This window comes from Pseudophryne corroboree, chromosome 8 (genome assembly GCF_028390025.1).
Source record: "Pseudophryne corroboree isolate aPseCor3 chromosome 8, aPseCor3.hap2, whole genome shotgun sequence".
Classification (NCBI taxonomy): Eukaryota; Metazoa; Chordata; class Amphibia; order Anura; family Myobatrachidae; genus Pseudophryne; species Pseudophryne corroboree.
Genome location: NC_086451.1, coordinates 102055057 through 102061983, shown reverse-complemented (window position 1 = coordinate 102061983; position 6927 = coordinate 102055057). Strand labels below are relative to the sequence as shown.

Below are 6927 nucleotides of genomic sequence, written 5' to 3'. Positions count from 1 at the left end.
TGTTCTAGGTCGACATGAGTTTTTCACTATTGTTTCTTTTTTTTAACCTATTTTATACTTGACGATCCATGTGGACTACGATTGTAATGGTAATCTGTGCCGAGCGAAGTGAGGCACCTTGCCCGAAGCATGGCGAGCGAAGCACTAATTGGGGCTCCTGGTCACTCTATGAAGAAAACTACACCAAAAAAACATAAAAAAACCTCATGTCGACCTTTTGACCTGACGACCTAGACCATGTCGACCTGAAGACCCTGTCGATCTAGAGACCCTGTCGACCTAGTTACTGTCGACCAATAGTGGTCAACCTAGACACTGTCAACCTAGTTACTATCTACCTTCCATATCACACCCGTTTTGTATCATGCTCTCCCCACCCTTCCTGTTTTTCTGTATTACAGTATGTACTACATCTAGCAACCCCCAAAAGTGTCCTTCCTCGATATGTCCTATAGAGTACGCCACAATTTCTATGTTTTTGTATTGTGCCCCCACACCATCTACATGTGCTATACCAAGTTGCCCCTTCTGCATGTTTTGTATTGTCCGCTCTCCCCCACCATAGACCCTATGTTTTGTACTGTGCTCTCAATACCCCCCACCACACACACAATTATACAAGTATGGTAACTTACCTCCTGCATGCTATTCTCCAGTCACTAATTCCTCTGCGACCCCTCCCGTCGTCTTCAACTGACACTTTGCAGATCTCTTTGGCGGTCACCCGACACCCTGCAATTCTCTTTGCCAGATCTTTGCCAAATGATGATCTAAATAACCAAAATTTCCTGGTCAGACATACTATGTGTATAATTATACTACTACATTTTGTTATGTACTTTAATTTTTAATCATTTGCAATTTATCTATGTTATTGACTTTTTATCCAGCATTGGAAGTGAGCAAGCCCGCTAGACGGGTGAAACGCGTTTTCCTACCTAGCATGCAATAGGACCTTTGAACCCTTGAGCAAGTCATGCAATAGGATCCAATCTCGAGAGAGTATCATCACTACTAATCATCTCTTTAACTGACCCAGGGACCAGGGCGGTATCCGGTATCGAATTTGATATTTTTTCTTAATTCCAATCCTTGTCAGGCTATCTGAACTACTACTAACAGATAGGGACGCCTGTACAGGACCTGGGGAATGCGGGCCACACAGCATATATCCTAGTACACTATTCTAAACCCAATGTTTTTTGGAGGTTGTTTAGATCCTTGTTTTTGAGACATACTGTGCAGTGATCCCCCACACTGGCATATGGGAAGGGTCATATATGTGAAAAATGTTTTTCCAGATCATGGAGATAATTTTGCATTTGCACATGTAAATGAGATCTGTTCAAAACAGCTTAACTACCATGTATTAATATCTCATGTGATGCTAAATACTGGAGATGACAGCTCCAGCTATGATACATTTGTGCAAAAATTGATTGATATGTTACTGTGATTTTCATATATTCCCGCATACATTTGGATTGAGACTCTCTGTATTATATAGCTTGATATGCTGCTTAGATTGAGATCGTGTGTGGATAAAATATCCCCTATGAAAGGGTATATCCACATTGAATTTGTTTAGGGATACCGTAAACACATATCGAATACAATATATATGTGAAATTGTGCTCCATTATTGTATTATCTTCTTCTTCTTCTTCTCTCATTTGAGATTTCATTTCTCATTCTATTTTCGTGGACTCTCATCTACGATTCCTAGGAGCAATCCTGGGTCTAACATAGACAGCAGATCCACACTTTTTCTTCAATCTACTGATTAGGTGCACTCTCATTGGTGAGTGAAACACCTCATCTACGTGTTACTATCATACCTCACCGCTAGAGCCCAATCTCGTCCGATCTTGGAAGCAAAACGGTGATGGGCTGGGTCAGTATCTGTGGGGTGACCCTCAGAGAATACCCAGTGTAGTAATTTGAGGTTGTTTCTTTTCAAAACTCAATACCAACAGCAGGATCACCACTGCTTCTTCCTTCCAACCTTGATATACAGAAATGGGTTCTCTGCGCACTGAGGTGTTAATCTGAGGCGGGCTGTGCTGCTGGTAATGAGGGGTGTCCCACCCCCCCTTAAATGGTAAGTATACAGATGTGGATAAAACCACAGGGAACCAGCGCTCAAACCCTATTTGTAGTGGTGAGTGATACGGTTATAAAGTGAAGCTAAAATCAATAATGAAAAAGCAGGTAATATACTTAAGGTTGTTTATTCTAAGATGCTGAGATACTTTCTTTCCCAACAGGTATAAATTCGGTTTAAAAGTCAATCAGTGATTGGGGCACGCTCCTGGTTTGAGCTTAAATTCTGAAGTGCAAGGTTCAATTGAAAGAACAAATGCTGTAATCTTTGTAAAGTCGAAAAAAAGAAAAAGAAAAATGCCACAAAAAAATATTAATGATAATATGTACTAAAGTCCAAACGGTTTACAAGTCTATACAGACAGCGGCGTCCCGCTAATCTGTGCTCTGAAGTGAAGGATTCTCTTGTGAAGTGATGAACAGTTGACAGCGGTAGTGTATGCTTTGGTTAGAGTGGAGAATAAGGACCCTGGACTGGCGCTATTCCTCCTGCAGCACGTCCCACAGTAGAGCGCCCGAATCAGGCCCGCTCTGTGGGGCCGCTGACCTGGGGTGTGCGCCTGTCACAGAGGCGAAGTGGACCCGGCCGGGGCTCTCCGAGCGGCTGGCCGCGCCTCTCCTCCTCCTACAGGGACTTACCTTCTCCCTTCCCCTCCGCCTTCCACTCTCCTCTGTCTCGGGCTTCTTCCGTCGCCTGGCAACCGGTTGCTTCCGGAACTCCGGATCACGTGACCGGATGGTTTGCGGAAAGGATTAGCAGTACTGTCCTTCTTTGTAGTGAATATTCGTCCTCAGTCCAATGTAGTATAGATGGGTAGCTCCAACGCGTTTCGACCTGTTAGGGTCTTCCTCTGGGAGTCATTTGTGTGTTTAGGTTGCAGGAATTTAAGGTGTCCTGATAGGGTGGGATCAATTCCCATTGGTCCTCTGATCTGGCTTTGTGATTGGCTCACAGCTTGTCAATCGAAGTTTATGGGAGGATGTGACATCATCACAGTGCTTTAGAGTGTGCCCAGTATTATCTGGCTTTGTGATTGGCTCACAGCTTGTCAATCGAAGTTTATGGGAGGATGTGACATCATCACAGTGCTTTAGAGTGTGCCCAGTATTATCTGGCTTTGTGATTGGCTCACAGCTTGTCAATCAAAGTTTATGGGAGGATGTGACATCATCACTGTTAGGCGCCGAGGGTCCGCTCGTCAGTGCGGCCGGCGCCTAGCAACGGGGACGCCACTGTCGGATCGTGTTCCCCGTTGCTGGGTCTAAGTTTATATCATCACTGGTTTCCTGGCTGTGTAGCATGCAGCTGCACGGCATGTTGTAATTATCACTCATCTGTTTCCCTGGCCATGCAGCTTGTCAGCTGCATGGCATTTAATCCAATCAGCCTCCAAACAGCTGATTGGAAGACTCTCTGTTAAAAGCACTCCCAGGACTCCTCACAGACGCCGGTGATAGCTTCCTGTTTGCCTGATTCTGCTGCAGAGAGAGTTCCCAGTCCCGGTCTGTTCGTTTGTTCCTGTTCTCGGTGATCCAGTACTCGGAAGTTACCATCTGTTCCTGGAGTCTGACCGAGCACCTTTAACATCTGGTGGTGTTCGTGAGTCGCGGCGCAGCCGTGTGTTGCGGCTTGTCCGCTACTATTTATTATTGTGTTTATTTTGAGTTCTGGAGCTTTGCGGAGGATTCCGCTTCCACAAGATCCACTCTGGTGTCCAGCGGTGCCGGATAGGAGTGTCGGATCCGTGGATCCTTGGTTGTCCTTTTCCCTGGCGGCTAGTCCGCACATACCTTTTGATTTAGTTAAGTTAGCTTGTAACCCCTGGCTTGGTTGCTTAGTCAGAGGGCCCCTTGTTATCTCCCTGTCTCGGACTTCCCCTTGTCTCCCATTAAGACCTGCGGGGGCATCGGGGTTGGGCAGACATAATCCGCCCTTCGAACGCGGCTGCCATGGGCTCAAGCAACCATAGTCTCGCAGGGGATTTCTGATAACACGGGCGAGACAACGGAGTTAGGGCGCCAGGGGTTACTAGGCTCTCCAGCTCCCACAACCTGTATTTCATTCCTGTACTCAGATCTCTGCCATAAGATCTTCTCCAGTCTGGAGTACAGGAATCGTAACATTATCACCGGCCAGACAAAAGAAAAAATTTCAACAGGAGTTAATTTTTTCACTTATCCAGTAGGGAGAATTTTGTCGGCCTCATGAATCCCACCGGTGTTGGGCCAAATCCTGGCCAGTTTTTGGTTAGTCAGATTCAGGAACTTACCCAGATGGTTCAGGATCTGTCCCTCCGGGTGAGCTCACAGGAAGATCTGTTACGGACTTCCCCGAGGGTCATCCCTGAACCAAAAATGCATCTGCCTGACCGTTTTTCTGGGGATAGAAAACAGTTTTTTAATTTTAAAGAGTCTTGTAAACTGTATTTTCGTTTAAGACCAGTTTCCTCAGGTACGGAGGCTCAGCGGGTTGGAATTATAATTTCTCTGCTTCAGGGGGATCCTCAGACCTGGGCTTTTGGTTTAAAGACAGACGATCCGGCCTTATCGTCTGTAGACGCTTTTTTGAAATCTTTAGGGCTATTGTATGACGACCCTGATAGAGAGGCATCCGCAGAAAGTCAGTTGCGTGCTCTAAGACAGGGTAGGAATCCTGCAGAGAATTATTGTACGGAGTTTCGCCGTTGGTCGAACGACTGTGGCTGGAATGATCCTGCCCTGCGCAGTCAGTTTCGCCTCGGCTTATCTGAATCTATAAAAGACAGCCTCCTTCAGTATCCCGCTCCTGAGAACCTTGATAAACTCATGGAGCTCTCTATTAAAATAGATCGTCGGCTCAGAGAGCGGAGGACTGAGAAAGGGGCATCTGTAGTTTCTTTTCCCTGTGTTTCTTCCGTTCCGATAGACATGGAGGAGCCTATGCAGATTGGTCTCTCCAAATTGTCTCCGGAAGAAAGAACCAGGAGGCAAAATTCTGGTCTGTGTTTGTACTGCGGAGGTAAGGGACATTTTGCCCGTAGTTGCCCAAACAAGTCGGGAAACTTCCTGACCAAGTGAATAGTGAGGGGGTTCACTTTGGTCTACAGCTCATCTCCTCAAATAATTCACTATTGGTTCCTGCTAAAGTTTCTTATGACAGCCTCTGTTCCTCGGTCTCTGCTTTTGTGGACAGTGGAGCTGCAGGAAACTTTATGGACTTAACATGGGCCAAGGCCTTAGGTATTCCTCAGTTAACCTTAAGTAGGTGTATCACCATGCATGGTTTAGATGGGAGTCCCTTATCCAATGGGGTTATTTCTCTATGTACACCTCCTGTTTTGCTCTCGGTGGGAGCTCTACATTCTGAAAAGATTGAGTTTTTTCTTACCCATTGTCCAGCAGTTCCTGTGGTTCTGGGTCACCCTTGGCTGGCCTTTCATAATCCCATCATAGATTGGCAGTCTGGGGAGATTCTACAATGGAGTACCATCTGTGATAAAGAATGTATTACACTTCCTATCCGAGTAGCTGCTGCCAGGTCCGCACATATTCCTGGAGAGTACCAAGATTTTTTGGATGTGTTTTCCAAGGGCAATGCGGATATTTTGCCTCCCCATAGGCCTTATGATTGTACCATTGAGTTAATTCCTGGTGCCACGTTGCCTAAAGGAAGGTTATATGCATTGTCTGGTCCTGAAACTGTGGCCATGAATGAGTATGTGAAAGAAAGTCTTGAGAAAGGGTTTATCAGGCCATCTAAATCCCCTTTAAGTGCAGGTTTTTTCTTCGTAGAGAAGAAGGATGGTTCCCTCAGACCCTGCATTGACTTTCGAGCCCTGAATAAAATCTCAGTAAAGAATACTTACCCTCTGCCTCTGATCTCTGTCCTCTTTGATCAGCTACGTTCGGCTGTTATTTTTTCCAAGATTGACCTGAGAGGAGCATATAATCTCATTAGAATCAGATCGGGGGATGAGTGGAAAACGGCATTCAGTACTCAATCAGGTCACTATGAGTATCTGGTCATGCCTTTCGGCCTATCTAACGCTCCGGCAGTCTTTCAGGATCTCATTAATGATGTGCTCCGTGAGTTTCTGGGAAGATTCGTTGTGGTCTATTTAGACGACATTTTGATTTATTCTGACTCTATAGAACAACATGTTACCCAGGTGCGTCAGGTACTTAAGAAATTACGTGAAAATCACTTGTATGCCAAACCGGAGAAGTGTGAATTTCACGTCACGGAGGTATCCTTTTTAGGGTACATTATTTCCCCTCGGGGATTCCGAATGGAACCTAAGAAGCTCCAAGCCATCCTGAGTTGGGCGCAACCCACCAACTTAAAAGCAATTCAGCGCTTTTTAGGGTTTGCGAACTACTACAGAAGGTTTATTCACTCTTTCTCTGACATAGTTGCTCCCATTGTGGCACTCACTAAGAAGGGAGCAGATCCTACCAATTGGTCATGTGAAGCTAAAGTATCTTTTCAGGCCTTGAAACAAGCCTTTGTCTCAGCCCCTGTCCTTAGACATCCCAACCCAGAATTGCCTTTCATCGTTGAGGTAGATGCCTCGGAGGTTGGTGTAGGGGCTATCCTTTCTCAGAAGGATCCAGATTCCCTTGAGTTACATCCTTGTGCCTTTATGTCCAGGAAATTCTCATCTGCTGAATCCAACTACGATGTTGGTAATCGGGAGTTGCTGGCTATTAAATGGGCTTTTGAGGAGTGGAGACATTGGCTTGAAGGAGCGACCCATACCATTTCTGTTTTGACAGATCACAAAAATCTTCAATACATTGAATCAGCTAAGCGACTGAATGCCCGACAGGCTCGTTGGGCTTTAT

The 6927-nt window shown here is 45.6% G+C and overlaps 1 pseudogene; it reads left to right on the top strand.

The window, feature by feature from the left end:
• The first annotated feature begins 1824 nt into the window (after positions 1 to 1824).
• LOC134950054 (5S ribosomal RNA) lies at positions 1825 to 1942 on the top strand (annotated as a pseudogene).
• Positions 1943 to 6927: the final 4985 nt, after the last annotated feature.